Consider the following 22,445-nt stretch of genomic DNA (forward strand, 5'->3'; position numbering starts at 1 on the left):
TCCAATGGGAGTGTGCCACATGAGCCTTCTTCATGTACATATTCCTACCAGAGAATTTTCTGGTTTTACGACTAGCTTCACTGGATGTGTGAATCCAGAAATCAAAGGCCAGTTTTCTCTCAAGAAGTATTGCAAGGACACTCATTAAGCCTCTTTCCAGTATAAATATCAAGAATGAAAGAATCTTCCTCTGTCATGATATTAAAAAATCTTGAAGTTTCTCTGTGCTTTTTGACTGGAGTGGCTACAACTCCAAACTCTGCAGAATTATTTTTTTTCCTGATATGACAGTGCTTCCTCCTGAGAGAGCAGGTATATAGACTGGGGACTGGGGAGCCTTTGCCTAGTCACAGAAGCTTTGAATTCACTTAATCATTTCATGCCATTCATGAAGCTGTGGTGGTTTGGTCAAGGGGTTATACTCTTTAGCCCTCATAAGAGGTGTTGAGAAGAAAAATGAGTGTAATGAATAACTATTTCTGATGACCAATATAGTTACAGGAATCATCTAATTCAACGGGAACAATTCCATAGCACTTAAAGAGAGAGACACTTTACAATTTGTAATTGCCAGACGGCAGTTTTTACAAGGAAATGTACAATTCAGAATGGGCATTTATCTGGAATATGTATTTGTGTATACACGTCTGTTCCATAGTCTCTTTTCTGTAAATGTTTGTGTTAATTATTTGTTATCACCCTCAGATTGCCAAAGAAAGGAAACCACTAAGGTTGCTAAATACTGTGATATTAGGAATTTCCTTATTGCAGGTAGTTGTACTGACTATATTACAAATATGTTATTCTGGCCATTTACTCTGTGTACCTCTCAGGCATCTATGTGATGTAAAATGATTAGCATAGTTTAAATACAGAATAAAAATGCAAGTAATATATATATGTGACAAGTCACTGCATTAAGAACTTTAAAAAAATACCACTAACTGATCTTAACTCTAATGAGAAATAGTGTAAACAAAAAACAAAACAAAACAACAAAAAAAAAAAACAGAAAAAGTCAGAAATTCAACCAGTGTAGTGCTTTTTGAAGTCCATTCTCCTTAATGGATTTTCAAATTATTTTCTGAAGGACTGAGGCAACTAGAATCCCTGAATAGCTACAACATTTAAAGATTTCATTAAATATAGCCTGTAGTGATAAATGGGAACATCAGATTATATTTGGCTAGGGGTTGGTTCAAGATGTGGAAATTGGAAATGGAACAAACCATCATCAAATTCAGGATGTGTAGGCTCTCTCTCTGTGTGCACCCCCCCAGCCCCTACTCCCCAACCCCACCCAACCCTTTCTATTTTCCTTGTTCTCTTTCTTTTCAGATGCTATGACTTTGACTTAGGTTCTGCACAACTTCTTGGAGGTCTGGAGCTGTCTGGTGATTTATCCCATCAGCTGCATTAACTCTCTTATTAACAGAAACAAAGAAGTAATAAAGTCAGAGCAGACAAGCATTGGCAAAGGGGAAAACCTAGTGTAAGGTTTATATGCATGTTTTTTATATATATATATATATGTTTGTTACAAACAATGCAATACAAATCAAGGGAAGATGTAGACATTAATTCATTGTATAGGGAATTGAGATAGCATTTGCAGCACCATTTACATTTACTTTTTCTTGGAAGTTGTCACCTGATGTCTGTATAGCTCATTTTCTGTGCTCCATATGAGTAATGACACTTCAGACTTCCCTTTCCTACAAAGCACTTTGAATTCTGTTTTGAAAAGTTCACCGTAAAAGCTAAATGATATTTTCTGTATGTTGCCTTGTGCATTTTCTGAGTTCTATTTGTAAGAATACTGATGCTTTCTTTAAAAAAGAAATAATATCCATTTATAGATTTGGGAATGTGAAGCTACTCAGTATCTTTTATCTTTCCTTGAGGGAAAAAGCCTTAAATAACCTTAAAATATAACATACAGGAAGACAGCATACTGGGGAAGCACATTGTACTATTCACTACTCAATCTCCTATTGTTAAAAACTGACTTTATATGCTTAGTTCCAAAGTTCAAATTCAGGGATGTTCAAATGTGTACTTAATCTTTCAAGAATCTGATGACTCTATTTATTTTCAAAAACAAAACAAGTTTTCCAAAATAGGTATATTTCCATCATAAATGGGGTCGTATGGCACCTTTGTGGCAGGTAAGTGGAATATATCTAGGTCCAGGCTGCAGAGGAAAATTGACTAATAAGTTAACGAAGTGGGGAAAGATTATTCTTCCACAGAAGTTTATGCCTCAATTATAGGAGGCCATTCTTCACAATATGCCAAAGAGAGTGATTGGGAGCAGGAACTTAATGTGGGGCTGCTTGATATATCCTGTTTATGTGCTTAATCCTTTTCAATAACTGCAGAGACACTGCAGGCAATTAGTTGGCTAATGTAGATACCATGTTTGAATACAGTGAATACTTCCTTGACTGCACACTCTGAATGACCCTTGAAGGATTTATGTGTCTCCGCTGTCTATATAGGAGTGGAGACAGACTACCCTCCTAAATTAGGTGTTGATGTGCTGGTGCTGTTAATGCTTTTCACAGTCTCAAGACAAATTCACTTTCAGTATATTTTCAAGTAGCAGAGATAAAATACTGATGCCAAAACTGCACAGAGTAACTGCTCAGAGACAAATTTTGTCTTTAAGCAGCAAAGGTATTTATTTCATGCAACCTTAGGGAGCTAGCCGATTCGCACCGGACAAACTAGCTCTGAAGATTTCAGTGAAAAGTTATGTATTGTATACAGTTTTCCGTGAGAGGTTACACAACATCTTTATATACATATTCATTTGATTTTGACACCTAATCATTCTATTCACAATAGGTGGGATCTAGGTGGAGTAGACCTTTCAATTCTCTTTGTTCAACGATTTCTTGACTTGATGGTCTCCTTATCTCCTCCAGGTGCCCACCTTATCTTTTCTAATTATTCAGAGTACATTCCTTTCTCAACACAAACACAGCATCACCCAGAGCATTGTACCAAACTCATCCTGACTAATCTTTTTATTTTAAGACCTTGTTCTGTTTCAATACATATTCCAAGTGACATAACTTTAGCCTATTCCTAGAAACTTCTTCAGCTTTTTGAAGATATTTGCTGATACCTAAGAAAAAACCCTAGCAGCAGCTTTACTAGTGGTCTTGGGGAACAGGCAGTCCGCCTGAAGAGATTTGATGTTGATAATTCTTTCTGTGGCTTGTATACTTGTATAAATAGAGAGGGAAAAGAAAGGTTATTTAAAAATAGATGTAAAAGTTCATCCAGTTGATGGTGTTGAAAAAAAGCTCTTTTTTGAGCTTCACTGAAAAACTCTTATTACATAAGTGTCAGCACCATTGCTCAGGATTGGTTTTTCTGTGAAATAAAATGGGTGCTAAGATAGTACAGAACTTTAATATACCATATATGGCAGCAGGGTTCTTTAATAAAAAACATAGTTGGATTTTAAAACTTGATAATAATATTAATAACAAAATTAAACGAAACAATGTATTTCACCATGATCTTGCTCTACCACCCATCCTTCTGTGAGTTTCTTTTCTGGAACTGATTACTATGAGATGTTACCCCCATTTTCTGATGTATTGGCTGATATCAATCAACACAACTGTCTGTAGAGTATGATATTAATCACAAGAAGTAAAGGTGGCAATTCAATTCCACATTATAGCTTGATTGTGTGAGGTACTCAACATCTTCAAATTATACTGACACTAATGATAATAAAGCATGTTAAACCTTTGACAGTTGTGTTCAATTCCTTTCAAGGCTGTAGTTTTGTTTCAAGTGGTGTGTTTTCAGTGTTTCTGATGAATGGAAGAGATAAGATTGAATCAAAATGTGGCATACCAGAAAAAATTTGGATCTAGAATGCAAGTTAATGTAACAGAGCCATTTGAATTTTTTAATATCTATATCTAAATCTTATCTGTATCTTTATATCTATAGGTAACTAACTAGCAATATTTTTAGTATTAAGAGCACAAAATGTTACAAATCAACCCCAGGGTACAAATTAATAAAGTAATTTATTGAAGTTTATTTTAATTTTACTGTTAACTTAGAACAAGAGAAGAAACACTAAAGGTAGACCTTATGTGGAAATGCAAAGCATATTGCAACAGCATTATTCCCTTAGTAGAATCTCTTAAAAATGTTTAAAACAAGTAAATTCCATTTTTCTTCTCATAACTACCCTTATCTATGTATGAGATGCAAAATATGATAATAAATCTTAGAACAGGCTATTACAGTTAATTTGGTATTGATCACAAGGAGTGAAATTGCTATATTACATGTTGTAAAACGTATTCATACCCCACAAAAATATTACATTAAAAGTATAATAAATTGCAATACTTTAATCACTTGGCAAATGATTTGACTCTTTCTGTTCAATTTATAGTATCACTTCAGTAGCACCTGCTTTATAAAATGTGCATATTACTGATACTCCTCTTATAGCTTTTATAGGAATGTTATTGGAATAATTTATGCAATTGCTCTTTTTAACTAATGATTCCTTTTTTCCCCTTTCCCAGTAAGCTTAACTTCTACGTTTTCAAAATCTTTTCTATTATCTGACCTTATTTTTCCTTATATTCACCATTGCCACTTTTTGAGCTAAGGAAGTACCTTTTATTTAGGTAACTTAATCTTTCATTGGAATAAAAAAAATCACAGCTTTAATATTTCTACTACTTGCCTTAATTATAAATCACACTAATATAAGTTTACAAAATATGAGTGTCTCTAAGATTACACTTCTGTTTCAGCTTTATGGCACTACATATTTTATTTTTAATTAAGTTTTTATTGATTTTTCCATTGAAGAGTAACAAACAAACCATAAGCCGTATATTATACATGAGCTGAAACATTCTGCATTAGTCAAATGAAAAAAGAGTTCATACTTATTCAATACATATTTTTCCTCTAAAGATTATGGATAGAATCCTACCTTAAAAGAAGATATGATCTGTTCCACAAAGTGCATTTATAATCTTGATCTCTCATCCATATCCTGAAGCTTGAAGAGATAGGAGAGCATGATATATAGAGCTGCATTCAGATTTGATTATGGCCTTCTGGAATAACTTCAACAACATGAATACCATCAAAACCCTGGAGACCAGTTGAAATAAGATTATGCCAAAATACATGGACCAAATACCAGGCTGTCCTGGTTTCAGCTGGGATAGGGTTAATTCTCTTCTTAGTAGCTGGTGCAATGATGTGGTTTGGATTTGGTGTGAGAACAATGCTGATAGCACACTGATGTTTTACTTGCTGCTGGGTGATGTTTATACTAAGTCAAGGACTTTTTGGTTTCTGGGGCCCTGCCAGTGAGAGGGTTGGAGGGGCGGGAGAAACTGGGAGTGGACACAGCCAGGACAGGTGACCCGAACTAGCCAAAGAGGTATCACATACCATGGGATGTCATGCTGAGTATATACACTGGGGGAAGAAGAAGGAAGGGGGGGACATTTGGCATTATGGCGTTTGTCTTCCCAAGTAACCGATAGGTGTGATGGAGCCCGGCTTTCCTGGGGATGGTCGAACACCTGCCTGCCCATGGGAAGTGGTGAATGAATTAATTGCTTTGCTTTGCTTGTGTGCATGGCTTTTGCTTTACCTATTAAATTGTTCTTATCTCAACCCTCGAGTTTTACATTCCTTTCTGATTCCCCTCCCCATCCCTCTGGGTGAGGGGGTGTGAGTGAGCGGCTGTGTGGGGCTTGGTTGCCAGCCGGGGTTAAACCATGACATGGATCCAGAAAGAACTCAAACCTGTCAGGAGAGTGCAAGAAACTCCCCTGGTCATTCAGGTTGCTCTTAAGAAAAGCAACAGAAAATATGTTATCTGTGTGAAAATGGTATTTGTTTGAAATTATTTCAATTGTCTGCAAAGTAAATATAAATACTAATGAAATAAATATATAATTTTAAATAATGCAACCTGTTTAAATAAAAAAAATAACATCTGAATATCCTTTTGTTCTTTCTTTTTTAACAACCATTCCTTGAAGTTGAACTAAAGGACAGAAAGGAAAGAATGTGGTCAAGACACCACATTTTCACTATAATTCTCCTAATCTCAAGACACTTTCTCTTTAGAAAAGACTATCTAGAAAGCTGAACTGTGTGACATGCACAAAAAAGGATTCCTTTCTGTAATCCTGCCCTATTCAGATCCCCCAAAGGGTCAAAAAGAAGGAAAAAATAATTTTGTCCTATCAGTGAGGCTTGATTTGCTCTGTCTACAGGAAAGAACACCAACTTCCAGTAATAGATATTTTTAAATAAATCAATGCAGGACATAAAGGGAGAAACAAATAAACAACTACTAGTATAGGAAACAGGAACTTTCAACCAAAATAAAACCCAAAACTGCTCTCATTGTTATGAAAGGGAGAGATTTCTTGAAAATGAGGTCACATGATTGCACTCCTTTACCAAGGAACTAGAAGGGTAATTTTGAGAAAGTGTAATTTTTTACAAAATTACCGCTATAACGATCAGTTGCTATTATTTTGTGTGTTGGAGTTATACAGAGATGAGAGAAAGATATTTTGGCCTACCTAATTCTTTTTGCTGACACCCTCTAATTATATTTTTCACGATAACTGTATGAATACCTCAGGAGTGGTAATGTTCTTTGTCTTGTCATACAGTCAGCTCTGTCACTGCATTTAATAACATAAAAGGAAAGAAGAAAACATTCTAAGTAATTAAATCACACAAATTAGGCACCCAAGCTGGAGTAATTGAATATTTAAATTAATCACAGGAAACATGCAGAATATACCTCTGATACTTAGTTTAGTTGTGGGGGAGATATGGAAGGGAATTTGAGGTTCACTAAAGGAAAAGATGTAGAGGAATGAAGCTGTGTTAATTAACATTGATCATATACAGCTGTGGGCTGGCTTCTGGGATGGTGGGTTGGATGATGTGGATAATGTGGAGCTGTGGCTGGATCCTGCTAAGTAGTTAAATAGCTCTAAGGGGTATAGAAGAGGGGCTTTGGATGAAAAGAGACCTGGAAGGAGCAGAGGGAGGAGAGAGAGCATCCTGAATGTAGGTGAGACAAGGAGAGGCCTTGGGAGAGGCAGGAAGAAGGGAGCCCAGATGAGGAGAGGCTGGCTGGAAGAGGACCCTGGAGATGGGACACAGCAGAGGCAAGAAGCAGGGTAGACTGGCCTGAAGAGGATGAAGAAACAGCATGGACAGTACATGAGCTTTTGAAACCTTGTGGGGGATTGGTGGCTGTGCTGGGGCAAGGTGTGGAAACTACTTGTTGAAGTTAACCTGGTATGGGATGGTAAAAGCCTTGTTGTAGCCAGCTAGTTTTGATAGTTCTGTGACAATTAAGGCTTTTGCTATTTAGTCATTCAAAAGAATAACCATTCAAGTGATTAACTTGGCATAAGAGATGCATATATTAAGCAAAAGCCTCATAACTATGGTAATATCTTACATGTATAAGTTCATCTAGTGCTAAACCCAGACAAAAGTTCCTATTTGAAATACACTGTGAACATAAACAGTTCCACTATAGCACCAGCTCTGTTAATGTGTTTGAGAATGCTCATGTGGGTTAAGAGTCGACAAAAGGAGGCTGATGAGTATAAACTGTACTGTTACAGTGATATGCTAGACTGACAGTGTTACAGATACATTTTACTGAAAACTCAGCAATAATACAATGAAGATACTTTGGTTACCTTCTTCTCAAGATGAATACAGACATACCATATTGTTACCTGCAAGTTATAAGATAAAATTAACCCATTATTATTAATGAATGGAAGAATATTGTTCTAAATAGCACTGACTACTACTAACATCTTGGCTTTAAATGAAATAAGTTTATGATAAGATTGTTTTAAAGCCTCAGCAGTTCTGTGATTATTAAACAGAGCTAGAAATAAAAAAAAGATGGCAGGAATAGCCTTTAAGTGGTCTTTCAAAATAGCAATAGTTAAAAATAAATTAAAAAAAAATAATAATTTGAAGGATATCAAGTCCCTAAACTGTGATTCTTTATGAAAGAGTTACAGAAAAAGAGGCTTCAATACAGTCTGAATATTCTGCTTCAAAAATAAGCGTTCATCAACAGCTTATTAAAAACTTTGCTAGCAAAAATAATACAGGAAGCTGGTGGTAGAAAACCTGTAAGTGAGGGAATATCAGAAAATGAAAGATGATTGTACTTGTACAAAAAGAAGGAACTATTCTGAAGAGGGAGAATCATTGTGGAAAAAAAGGAGCAGGGGAGGGGAATCTTCTAAGGAAGAGATGACAATAAAGGAACAGCAAGAGAGACCTCTGGACAAGCTGTTCCCATCCTGAGTTATGAAAGAGTAGAAATTGAGCTAGGTTCCAGTTTAAAAGTGTTCTGAAGTCAGTCAGTTTATCTGGATGCTGTTGTAAATGAGATCAGTATTTTGTCCATAAAAAAAAAAAAAGCTGTTTTCCTTCTTCTGTGATAGAAACAATAACATCCCAGACAAAACAAAGTATGTACATTAACAAGGCCACAGTTTAACAATTTAACACGTTTGGGAAGTTATCTAGAATATGCCTCCCAACGTTAGTCAACTTTCTATTTAAGAATTAAGATTATAGTTCATCAAAATGAATTTTTAGGAAGATAGGTTATGCCTTTGTTTCTTCTCTTTGCTCATGTGAGGAATTCAGGTGACAAAATTAGGAAACAGCTGTCAGTCCAAAATCAGTCTTCTGACCAACTTCCATAATAGATTATTTGGATAATAACAAGTTTTTAGAAAATGCAGGAGTAGGCATTCCAGTTAAGACATTTTAAAGATGTACAATCAAACACAGATCAATTTTTAGTGCAAAGAATGAGTGTCAATGATCAGTCTTTTCCAGAATCATTTAAATCCTCCCTGATGCTGTAGAAACTGTCAAGCAAAGTTAAATATTAAGAATATGCAAGATTTGACATTTTTAAAGGTGAATAGGTAGACCTTTACACTACAGATAGCTCTGTCTCGGACTCTCACCTCTGTTGCTGCAGATTGCAGTGTCACTTCTGACAGCAGTTTTGATGATGGGTGAGTGATGACAACCCATGATAAGGGGCTACAGTTGGGATGGAAATTCACCTGCGTCCTGTAATGCTAGCACATGACTTAAATAACTCAAATGTCTTAGACATATGTACTGTGAGTAACAAAATCTACATCTGTGACTTAGGTTTGTGATTTATATGCTAGATGGAAGCTTGGTATTTTAAATTCCTTTTTTCCCCAGACAGGTATCAAACCTAAATACTGCTTCCAATATTAAGAAAGTCAACACAATAAATGAGCAAACACAACACTTTTCACAAATTTTTCCTCTCTTTTGTGCTAAATTACATTAAAAAGTGTTTTTCTGCTCCTTTACATTTTTCAGGCTATCGATCCAGAACAGAACATGATAGAAGCTTTGGGCCTGACCCTGCCTCAGTATAAATCAGCAGAGTCCCATTGTCCCCATTAGCACTATGCTGATTTATGGGGCTGATGATTAGATTTTTCTTTATAGAAGAGGATAGAACTAGCAGAGCATTGTAGAATGTTGCAGGGAGACTTTAAAGCAGAAGGACTCATCACTTTGAATTTACTTTAAACTAAGATATTCTTCTATCTCTAATAAGAGATGATTCTCTTAAGGAGTTTACGGCATGTGTTTCAGTGACACACTTGGTCTCCTACATGGAAATTATTTTCATAAAGACTTCCTGTTCCTTACCAGACAAGGCAAAGAAAATGAGCAGTAATATCATAAAAGAGGTAAGAATTTAGCTGGATTTTGTTTTGAAGCATTAACAAATATCTATAGAACTGACTTAGAATGAGTTTTCTTAGTCTTTTATGGTGATTTATAGTAAGTAAATGAGATTGATGAATAGGGAAAAATAGGGGTTGTTGATTTTTTTTGTTTGGTTTTTTTTGTTGTTGTTGCTTTTTTTTTTAATGAGTCCTACTTTCTAGATGTAAGTTTACATTTCATAGAAACTTTTTTCCCAATGTGCCTTTCTGGTGGTTCACTCTTTCAATTGGATAGTAACTAAAATTCTTAACTTCAGTGTGGTTCTTTCGTGTCTGGCTAATACAGCTTGCTCCTTCCAAGTGGTTGTTGTAGTACTCTTAAGATTTAATCCCTTTACTTTGTCAGTATTCATCAGGAGAGTTTGTAGCATCATAGTTACCATTGGAATTATTTTTCTGGAATATTCACTTATTAAAAGTAAAAAAAAAAAAAAAAAAAAAAAATCAAAGCTTTTAACTATTCTAAACTTTGGATTCCAGCTACATTCATTACTGGTCCTTTTAAAAGAACTTGTAAAGCAAGAAAAGAAATTCATAAGGCTATGTTTTCTTCCACTCTACATAAAGGTTTAAGTGGATTGCTTACCTGAAGGTCACTGGATTACATATCAGTATCACATGATTCTGTCTTGAATGTTCATTGCTAGAAATTTCCAGGTAGTATCAAAAGATGGAAAGTCTTTTTTTTTTTTTTTTTTTTTAACTATAAAAGCAGTTTTGTCACACTGGCATGGTTTGTTTCTTAGCCTGGAAGTCACTAAAAATCAAGTGTTGGGGTACTTAAACTGATAGTAACCGATTAATATTTCTAGGATTGTGATGACTTCAATCTACTGTCTGGTGCAAAAATCTTACAGCAAGATACAGTAATATATCACTGTATGGGATAAATACAGGGAGAGAGAAGATAGGGGATGTTGGGGATTGGTGTTGGGGACAAGGATGATGCAGAGGGCACACACCTGAAAAAATACTAAAACTAAGTGTCTTCACTATTGGGAAGACACCATAGACTTGGTGTTCGGACCTGATCTCTATCCAATTCAAGACTTCAGTCTAAGAAGAACTGAAATGGTGGGAAGTTCTGTTCAAAATCTGGGTTGCAGCATTAAGCTCAATGCCTGTTCTCAGTCAAACCATGTTGAATAAACTTATAGATTGTCCTTTAGGATTCAGGGATGTTTCAGCACTTTTGCCTATATTTTGTATAATGATATACAAACTGTGCAGAGAGCAAGCAGCCTGCTAAAAAACAGAGGGACACAGAGGTTCTCTGATGTTTCTGATGTTAAAATCTTACTTGCCTTTTATATTCATAATTCTAGAAAGTAATATAATTCCACAGAAAGAAAAACACCGGGTTTTTTTTGTACAGTACTCATTGATCATTCTGGCAAATATCAGCTAAGGAAAATTCACATATTAAGAAAAAAAAGTTATCAGCTTTAAAACTAAATTAAGCAGAAATCATTTGTTCCTTAATCATAGCTATTTGTTCTATATAAAATGTCATATCTCTAGCAAGAAATGAGGACAATTTTTAATGAAACCAAAACACAAAATATATTCTTGTTTAATTTTTTTCTGGCTATAACCCAGCTTGCGGCTGCATATATTATCTCGATATGTCACTCTGTTTACCATATTGAAAAAGAAAAAGCAGATAAATTAATCACACTGTATTTGAACTGTATGCCGTCTGAGCTATTTCCTTGCAGCCCAGCACTCGGATATGCTTAGGTGAGACACCTGATTCACTGCTGGATAGAAGTAGGGTTGTGTGATTTTTAGACTTCTTTACTGCTCTCCAAAACATACATCAAGACAATTCTTCTGTACAAGGTGATTTACTATGTAGTTCAGCTCTGCATTTTGCTGAGAACAGCACCTTTGAAAACTTCCATCTCCTGTTGATAGCAAAGAGGCTACACTTTGTACTGATGAAGAGGCTGGGGTGCTCAACTGGTATGTTGCTCACCAGGGGCATTCTGAAACCTGCTTATACTGCAAAATGGAGGACTATATAGAAATAACTGAACAAATAACCATTGGAGCTAGCAAGTCCATGCAACAGTGCATACAGTAGTATTTTGGTCCCTACAGAAGTGTATCTGCCTGGATTTCTGCTTCAATGTAAGTTATCTGCTGAGCTGCAAAGATGTACTGAAATAGTTATAGTGCTTTCGCTTCTGGAGCAGGCATGGCCTCAGCTTGCTTTAAAGTTACTGCTCTTCTTTGTGTTGCATGATGTAAAAGTGGCCAAATATTAGCCCTTATATTATTATAATGCAGATAAAGTCATGGGTTCTATATATATTAGTAAGTAAACTGCCTTTTATATATACATATATGCCACTACATGTGGCAGGTAATAAGAAACATAGAAAAATACTTTCAAATAGCTAAATAAGCCTTAATTTTGGCTATGAAAATGTTTCATTTTTAATGCCATTTAAATATTTACATTCAAAATCAGTTTTATTCATAAATGTTTACAACTTTTTTTACTAAAGCATTAGAAGTTCACCTGTGTTTATTTTATCCCATGTGGTGTCACATACAATAGATATGTAAAATCAGGGTTTTTTTCCCCAGCTTCCTCATTAATAAAGTTCACATTTCAAAAAAACCCACAAATCTATTGTAGCCCTCAGACTTGCAGAAAGAAGCAGGCTTAGCATAAGGTACAAGTAATCATAGCTAATAAATGTAACTAAAAGAGTGAGGAGATTCAGGTTTGAAGTTTTTGGATGAAGGGCGATAGTGAAAGAATATGCCTTCTCAAACCAGTTTTCCCTGCTACTGACATTCTTTATTGCAAAAGGATGGCTGTATGTTGCTTGTTTTATCTGTGAACTGATATGTCACCAGGTGACAACCAATCATCCAACCAGTGGCTCACCACCCCCCACCATCCAACAGAAAATAGGAAAAGCAAAAGTGAGAAAACTTGGGGGTTGAAATACAGGCAGGGAAATGACAAGTATTGGCATAGACAAAACAGACTCAATCTGGGGATTTTAATTTATTGCCAATTAGCATAAAGAAATGAGGCTAAGTCTCACTCTGGGCATCTCTCCTCCCTTTTTATTATGGCCCTAAGTTGGAACTGGCTGTGCATGGCACAAGTCAGATCCTGGCTTATTGCCATGGATGTCAGCCCTGCAGACCCCCCAGCTCACTCCCTGCTATGAAAACCCTGCCACCTACACTCATTGCACACCTAACTTCTACCTGCTGTCCTTGAGGGCCTGAGGTTTACTATCAAAACTGCTTGACAGTTATCACTTCAGAATCCTGGGGTTTGGTGGTTTGTTTTTCTTCAATTTTTACCATGCATTTTGATGCTTTCATTGAGCTTGATCATAACCTATGAAATGGAATTTTAAAATCTGGTCTTAGTAAAGAGAGAGGTCATATGACAGTTAAAAGAAGAAATAGAAAATTGTGATTTGTAGGCTTATTTTGTTTTACTTCCTCTATCTCTTTTTCCCAGTCTCTCTATATCTCTTCTCTCAATTGATTTTCAGATTTCTTGCCTTCAAAAGCAACAGCATCTTAAACTTTGACATGAGGCTAGCAGCTTTCCCCTCTTGACCTTATATCAGTTTCTAGCCAGCCAAGGAAACTAGCAGCTTCACCCTAGCTTACGCTAGCATTTATTCTGAAAGTACAGCATTAATGATGCTATACTGCCGTGCATTTGGGCCACATGTGGAAAATATCTTACTTCGGATTAGTTCTTATACTTACTTACAATGCATTTAAGGAATGACTACTGGCGAGTCAGTGGATTTAAAATACTGCATTTAGTTCAGACATGTTTAAATTGTATGCTGCCAGGGAGTCTTCCTGAAAATGACCTGTGACTTGCACACTTCTACAACAAGAATGTAGAGCTCAGGTTTCAGCCACAATCTAATGTAACTCACTTTTCGATATTTGTGTATAAATACTAAATATATGTCTGTATATATATATATCTCATATATTTGTATATCTTTATTTGTGTGGAATGGGAACTAAAACATAGATGACATTATATTTTCACTGTTGTTTGATATATGCTGAAGTTTAAATTATCTTTGTGTTTTCCAGGAGTTAATATTTCTTAGAATGTTTGAACCTATAATAAGACATCCAGAGCAACAAATGGGTAAGCATATGACAAAGTTAATTATATGTATGTATTTTCTAATTTAGTCTTTTCAGTAACAGCTAGTTGATTAAAAAATCTGCTAATAGAATTTAAATATAAATGTGGTAAAAGTAATTCCTGTATCTAATGTTCCTATGTAAATACCTATCACTAATCCTTGAACAGTTTTAGCTTAATCAAATTGCTGTTAGATTGATTTTGGATTATTCATTTCACCCCAAGCGTGCTCTTTGGTATTTATTCTAAATCATGTTATTGAATCCAAGTGATTGAATCCAAATGTTTGGACATAATTTGATTTAAATGTTGTTGAACTGTAAATTAGTCCAATAGTGTTTTCCAACTACCTGAATGTTACTTTCAAGACTGAAACTGTAGAAGGCAGCTGTTTAAAACCAAAATATTTTAAAATAGACTTGAATCCTAGTATCATACAACTAACCTGTGAATGAGAAGTGTGAAAAGAATTGCTATAATAATTCTTAGAAACTGAACTGATAGTTTTTTTCCAATCTTTACTTTGGATGACACTCCTGTTTGTAAGTTCAAGTTCTCAGTTGCTTATAACTGCTGAACTTGAAATATTTGAATTGAAATATTCTGTGCTGGGTGTCTGCCACATGATGATTTTGGGTCGAGTATAATCTAGTCGTTCAGATAATTCTGAGAATGGAATGAGGAAAAAATATGTTACTTTGGCTATGATAAGAACAACTTATACAAGCTTTCACTAAAAAGTTTCATGTCCTATCCTTTTAAGAAGGGACTGAAAATTTGGCTATGCATTAGAGTTAAGGATTTTATTGCTCCTGTCTAAACACTGAATCTTCACTGAATTTTATAGGCCCATTAAATTTCAGTCAAATGGGAAAAAAAAAGTAATCCATCTGCACTGAGCATCATCCAGTCTTATATGGCTCCTACACATAATTTTTCTGAACAGACATATCAATGAAGTAGCTGAGTATGAAACCAGTCCAAGGTAGAAAGAGCTGGGCAGAATTTCCCAAGTAAGTTACTATTTTGGATTTGCTGTGGGCTGCTTGGGACATATGCAAAGAAACTGAAGGGAAATAAATAAATCATCTGTCTTTTCTGAAAGATGCCATGCTAGGCTTGAATAGCTTGAAAGAAAATCAGTTTGACTTTGCCATGGAAACCACAGGGAAGACTTAGTACTATGGTGTTAGGATGGAAGTAATAGACTGACACAGAAGTTCACTCTGATGAGGAATGGGATTGGCATAGTGGTATCTGGGGCAAGGCTCATGGGGAATTTGAATAGTAACAATTGGTGGGTTGAGTAAGATCTAACAAGAAGCCAGGAAGAGAAGCTGTCCTGGCCTGGACGGTCAAGTACCAGAAGATGCCCAGCACTACTCTGTGGCAACCAAGTCCCCAAATTTTCTTCGTGAGGTATAGTCCCAAGAATACCACCAGCATCCAGCATAGATCGAAGCTGGGCTCCTGACCTGGGTCTTTAGCCAGAAGCCCACATATTGACATTTCTGCCCTAAAGTACCTGGAATCAGAGTCCTATTGGAAAGATGGCAATTACTTTATAGCTAGATTTTTAGTCAGTTGCAATTAATTTTACTGACCTGTCACAAAACACATTCACAGACTTCAGCTTCTTTAAACCTTAATTGATATTTCTTATGGTACAGTTAATTTTTCAAAGCTATCTACACTCTGCCTAACATAAGTAATTTTGGAAATATGAATTTGCATATTAATAACTTCTGAGTTTCCTACTAACATTGACATCTTTCATCAAACTCAGTTTTATAACATGTGAATGGACCTTTTCCTTTCACCCAGAAATGGGAGTAGGCTTGCTGTTAGGAATTTCCATGACTATGTTCATTTTTATGATAAATTGATAAAGAGTGCATGAATTTGACTGAAAGCATATAAAAGGCACTGAGTTTGTTTGGATATGTAACTTTAGCATGGGCTTTGCTCAAATCTCATGATGTAAATTTTCACTGAGGACTTATGATCCCAGGTCTGCTCTGAGTTTCCCAAACTCATGCAATGATGCAAGAGTTCAGAAAATATCAGCATGGATCCATACATGCAAATATGCCTCCAAATAAAATTAACTATTTGGATTGGAGAATAGCATTCAAAGGTAATATAGGTCCAGAACAGTCATCCTAGACAATATGCTTTATCATTGACTGGATGCATGGCTGGAGCATCTCCCTTATGAGGAAAGGCTGAGTTGGCCTGCTTAGCCTGGAGAAGACTGAGAGGGGATCTTATCAATGTATACAAATATCTTAAGGGAGAACACCAAGAGGATTTGGGCCATGTACTTTTGAGTAATTCCCAGCAACAGAACAAGGGACAATGGGCACAAACGGAAACACGGGAAGTTCCATCTGAATATGAGGAAAAACATCTTTACTTTGAGGGTGAAAGAACACTGGAGCAGGCTGCCCAGAGAGCCTTTGGAATCTCCTTCTCTGGAAAAATTCAAAACTTGACTGTATGTGATTCTGTGCAACCTGTTCTAGGAGAAGCTGTTTAGCAGGGGATTGGACTAGGTGATCTCCAAGCATCCCTTCCAACCCTGACCACTGTGTGATTCTGTGATTGCTTATTCTGTGACAGTTTCAAGAATTAGCCTTTTGCAATAATTACATTTCAAGCTGTTTTTGTTCCTTCAGGGACCTGTCTTATCCACAACACATGATCTGCAGTTTGTTAGGATATCAAAGGAGACCTTTGACAGGAGAATCCATGCAGTGCTATCAGTTTTACCCTGGCAGATCAGGGACAACATCAGTCACCCAGTCTTAATAATTACTGGGTAAGGTAAGGTAGGCTGTGCATATTTTGTGGTATCATTGGTTAAGGAGATGATAAAAAGTTCCTGGAGGCATAAGCAAGACCCCAAGACTGTGGTTTGAGCAAAGAGACCAAATCTGATTTTAAAGGCATCTGGGATCTTTTCTGTGTCTGTGTGAGTGACTGGCTGCTGGCCCCCATCAACCTACCACACATCTTAATGCTGTATAAAGGTACACATGTGCATTGTGTTCATTGACTAATTTGATAAAAATGAGGGCACTGTGCTTACTTTTGCTTCAGATCATATTTGTTCAGTTCTTGTGCTAGACAAATCAAGAATTATTGACTATGGGACTTCAACCCAAAGCAGAAGCTGATAATATTTTGGACCACAGGTTGCTCTTTCAACCAGATAAACCAAGATCAGGTGAACTTTAATCAGTGACTCCATGGTTAGGAGAGCAAACTGGAAGCTTCATGAGCACAGAAAAAGTAGAAAATTTAAATTGGAATTTAAGCTGAAGTGATTGTTTTGCTGAGACTAGTACATTTTGTGGTGGGGAAAAGATTATCTGTTTAAGAAATCTATATGAAGTCTGTGCAGGGACTATAGCTGTACGTGCCCATATTAAACTGGGTGAAGTGTCTGTACAAGCTGTTGGTGGTGGTCTTTGAAAGGGAGGCACAGTAAAGACTATAACATCACTCTTCATAACCTATGCCATCATAACACAAAGGAAGCATATTTTTACCACAGAAAATTTGTTGCAGTGTTGAATCCCAGTGCAGTCAAAGGAAGATTAGGCACATGAATGATATGTTGGAGAGGAGCCTAACATAGCCTTGGGATGCTCATGCAAACAGAGACTATAATGTGTCCTGTTCTTGTAAATGATCTTTCAGTCACTGTAGCCTAGCAAGAAGCCCGCTGAAATTCCCACCTTTCCCTGAGCTATCCTGCTGGGGACATAACAGATACACATGCTCTGTGGGTGGGGGACAGAGACCGGAATGCATTCACTGGCGGGTACACATTTACAATGACTGTAGGGTTTTTTTTTAATTATTTCTAAACTCTGTTCACAATAAAAAAAGAGTTAAAAATTTCACAACAAGCATGTGGGAAACCATGAAAAGTTATATTTGCTAAAAATTTTAGGACCTATTTGGTTCAAGCGGGTTACTATCTAGGTAACTCTCCTATAAAATTCAGACTACTTTCCATGTGTTCAAATGAAACTTGGAATGCTGGGGGCAGAAATATCTTTCCAACCTTTGAAAACATCAAAGGCACCAATTTCTGCCTAATCTTTGAATATGAAAGTCCCAAGGAGAACTGCAAGTGAAAGAAAATAAGTAAGAAAACATTGGGACTAGTATTTGAGAAGCTAGATTTGGACCATGAAAAAAAATGACAGCTATAGGTAGTTATTTATAAACTTAAATCCTACCAAGTAAGAGAATAAACATCATAGGACCCTAAACAGATGTCAGAGGAAATAAAGCAGGGCAGGAGAAAGAAATGACAGCACTTTATTCTGTTGCTTTAGAAGTCCATGGATTCAAAACACACACTGAACGATTTATAACAACTAAAGGCCACTGTACCAAGAAGCTTGCTACTGAATCCTGCTTGCTGGATTTGCTTCTTTCTATTCCACAAAACAGAGGTTACTACTTCGTCTGTGCTGCTTGAGACAGAAAGAGCTAAACCATCTTCCTGTCATATTACACTTGAATGATTACATCAAAATCAGTGTAATCCTTCATTATTTTGAACTGAAAACCCTCTATCCTTTTTCTTAAAAGGGTCTGGAAATACAGTGGCCTGTCTTTGTATTCTGTCACCTGAAATACTCTGAAAATAGATAGATAACTTTTGATTAGATCCAGGAGAATGAATTGCAGCAAACAAATCTCTTCATAAATTCGGAGCTTTCTGTTGTTTATTAATTGTTAGCAAATGATTGCTTCTTCCTAGAATATCTTCATTCCTTGGAAGTATTCAACAGCTATTTTATGTTAATATATTTCAACTCAATTCAAGATTGAGACTGAGAAATTGTTAGCTAGGAGAACTGCTTTAATTAATTTACATTAAAATTTACATTTTAAAACCCAAGTTTAGTTTAGATGCATACGTCCATGTTAAAATTCTGTTTAACAATTTTATGAAAGTTGACTTCAGAATAAGGTTCCTCTGTAATGTTAAAAATAGCTTTGACTTTAAGTATGGCCTTACAAAGAACATTGGAGAAGAGGAAGACTGTCATATTGTGGTTTTTATTTGGATTAAGGGTGCTTTTCCTTGCTGGTAGTTTCTTTCTGCATTAGTGGCAGAATAAATTCTCGAAAATGGCTCCCAATAATGAAGTGAAAGTCTGTGATGCACTACCAAAATACGCTGTTTCCTAAAAGAGAATAACAGTGCAATATATTTGAGTGACTAATTTTCCTGTTAGATGGAGTTTGTTAGACTGTGAATTGCAATTAAAGAGAAAAATTAAATTTATATTCAGAGGTAGCCAATTAACTGTTTGTAGATGTTTAATTTTTTTTGAGGAAAAAAGAAAAACAATTTTACTTATTTAACGACCTTGATAAGTTTGCCTCTTATTTGTCAAAATATGAGCTTTGTATAGTAATGTATATGGAAACAGTCTTTCAGTTCTTAAATATAGATTCAGTTTGCATGAATTAATTTATCCTGTGTTCAGCAACATGAATAGCAGTGATTAGTGCACAATTAATAGTTTTGCAAAGTGAAAGTCAAGGTATATAAAAATAAGCAAAAATAAACATTTCTTATTTTCATTTGGAAATACGAAAAACACTGAAATCACTTCCGTATGTCACTGATGGCTGAATGTCTTGACTATTCTGTCCACCATTTATGTTTTGAGAAATAGCTGTAGACAAGCTCTAAAAAGGACTCAGGTGCCTAGGAACACAGTGTTGCCAATCCTAATTCTTGGCTGTCTGGCCACAGAGCACAATGTCAAACTCTGCAGATAAGTTCTCCAAATGTTGATGAAACCTGGCCTGGTGAGGCTTCTAAGCCATGGTTGGTGCGCCCATGGATCCTGGACTGATCTCAGGCAGCTGAGCTCCCTGCTGGTGGTGCAGAAGCTGCCGGGGTAATGTCAGAGCTGAGAAATGGAGGGAAAGATCAGAAAATGAGCAAGCTGTCCCTTTACCTCCTTCTCCTGCTGTCCCTCACACCTGCATGCAGCGCTATCCTCATATATGTGTCAAATGGCTTGGTGACAGCTTTTAAACTGCCGAAATTGGTCTCTTCTTGGTCCTGAAGGCACTAATATGGCCATCTTGGCACCCATCATGCCCACCTCAGCTTGGGCAGGGGCAGACTTTCCTGCCTGAATTATGCTGTCATTGCCTTGGGAGAACCATCACCCACCCCAGCTCAGTGCACCCAGCTCAGGCTCTGGGGGATGGTGGCCCATGCCTGGACTGCCTAGGCTCTTGTCTGAGCTTCCCCCATGGAGTGGCCCTGCTGGCGCTGCATCCTGATGTAGGCTACAAAAAAAGTGATGACTAATCCTGCCTTGATGAGCTCAGGTTCCTGTGGCCCCTGAGAGATTACAACTCCTGAGTCAGAATATTAAAAATCTGTGAGTCTAATTAGGGCTTAAACCCTGGATCTCGCTTGGGTTTACCATAAAACATGAACTCACTTGATGATGAGGGTCTTAACAAGCCAGTGTGTCCCTGAGCAGGAGGTGCCTTGCATGGGTTTAGTGGGTCAGGTGATGACAAGGCTATACCTACTGCTCTGGAAATCTCCCAGCTCTGGCTGTTTGAACTACTACCCTCCATCAGCTACAACCCCACTCTACATGGAAGTGGTGGCTGCAACTGCTGAATGTAAAAAGCCTCGCCATACCCCAAGCATCAGGTGTACCTTAGCAGGATGTATCCTCCAGGGGGCATATCATGAAGAATGCTGTATTTCTGGAATAAAACTGGATTTCAAGGATGAACTCAATGCTTTGCCCCATCAAGAATGGACATGTGCAAAGACACTAGCTAGTCACTTGAATTTTAAACTCAAAAAATAAAGCATGTGTAGAATTTAGAAAGCAGATGATCAGAGATTTTCATGGTTATAACTTTGGATTCACTCAATCTGTCCCACTCTAGATAGCCCTCAGTGCACCACCAAAACATGATCAGTCTGGTTATTGGTAAATGAAGTGTATCATAACAAAAAAAGTTGATAATGAAACTCTGATCACTCGGTGTAACACACCTAGTGACTTTAACTTTCTAACCAGCATATTCAGTCAGGTAGTAGGAGGAATTTGTCTGAACAAGCAGCTGAACTGTAATTTTTTTTCCTTTTTTTTTAAAATATATATTTATCTGAGTTCAGGGAAAAGTCCTCTGGCAAGGTTATATACAGTGATTAAAGTGAATATTTAAAACAACAACAAAAAAAATCATTCTTATCCATGACCATTCTGTCAGCAAGACCTATCTTTTTCAAGAATGAGGCTTTATAAAAAGTAGCGATAGGTCCTTGGTAGTCTTTTCTCTTTTTAAAGATGGAAGATGTGGAGTGTATTTTATGTCTTGCTGTAAGAGTACAGGCATGATGTGTCATGGATGTATCGTCAGGAGGTGATAAGGGTTCAGTTGTGAAAAGTATGTCTTTGGCTCTGCAGATTTTATGGGCTTCAGCTTGCATGGTGACCATTTAAAGAGTGACATTAAAAGCTGAGAAGGAATGTGCAATTTTCTGCTTTTCTGTAACATGTAAAGATGTGTGAGCGAGGCAGAGTGCAACAGAGCCTCCATCATCTGAATGCTCTTCTTAAGGGAGAGTGGGGGAGTTTGGGGGAATGGTGGTTGTGAACAGAGGCAGCAAGCTGGGGTAAGATTAAAATACCATAGGAAAAACCACCTCTGGGAAGAAAAAAGTAAATTTGGAGCACAGAGCAAAATATATTCACAGGCAGGAGAAACAGGAAAACAGGGAGCTAGATGAAAATTTAGATAGATTATTTTGTAAACTACTATCTGCTCCAATAGGACCATCAAGTAGGCACAGGTAAGAGATGGATTTATAACCCAAGCTAATTTCTGGGACAGACTTACTGAGGAGTGACAGAAGTGAAGGGTAGTATTATAATCAGACTCAGAAAAGATACAATTGTTTCCCAGCATTAGGGTGCTGGTGTTAATTTGCTATGGCTGCACAGACAATGAGTGCACTAGGTAGGACCATATGCTTTTTGCTTCCTTTCTCTTTCAAATTATGCCTGGCATAAAACAAACATAATTTGCAGGGCGAATATTTTTAATGAAGTTTTTAAAATCCTTCACTTAGTACTTGCCAATATTATATGAGGACTGATCATATCTAGACAGGTAAAAACAAACAAAAAATGCAAGTTCAGACATCTATTAATTGTAATGACACAAAGAAAACTAAAAACTTAACTTCATTCAATCACTCCATCCAAACATAATATTTCTGTGTATAAGCAGTTACTAGTTTTTGCTTTATTTTGGAAAATTATACTGCAATATAACTGCTTATGTATGACTATATTGCTAAATGTACTGGATAGCTTCTAAGATAAAAAGGA

Source organism: Falco peregrinus, chromosome 3 (genome assembly GCF_023634155.1).
Source record: "Falco peregrinus isolate bFalPer1 chromosome 3, bFalPer1.pri, whole genome shotgun sequence".
NCBI classification, from domain to species: domain Eukaryota; kingdom Metazoa; phylum Chordata; class Aves; order Falconiformes; family Falconidae; genus Falco; species Falco peregrinus.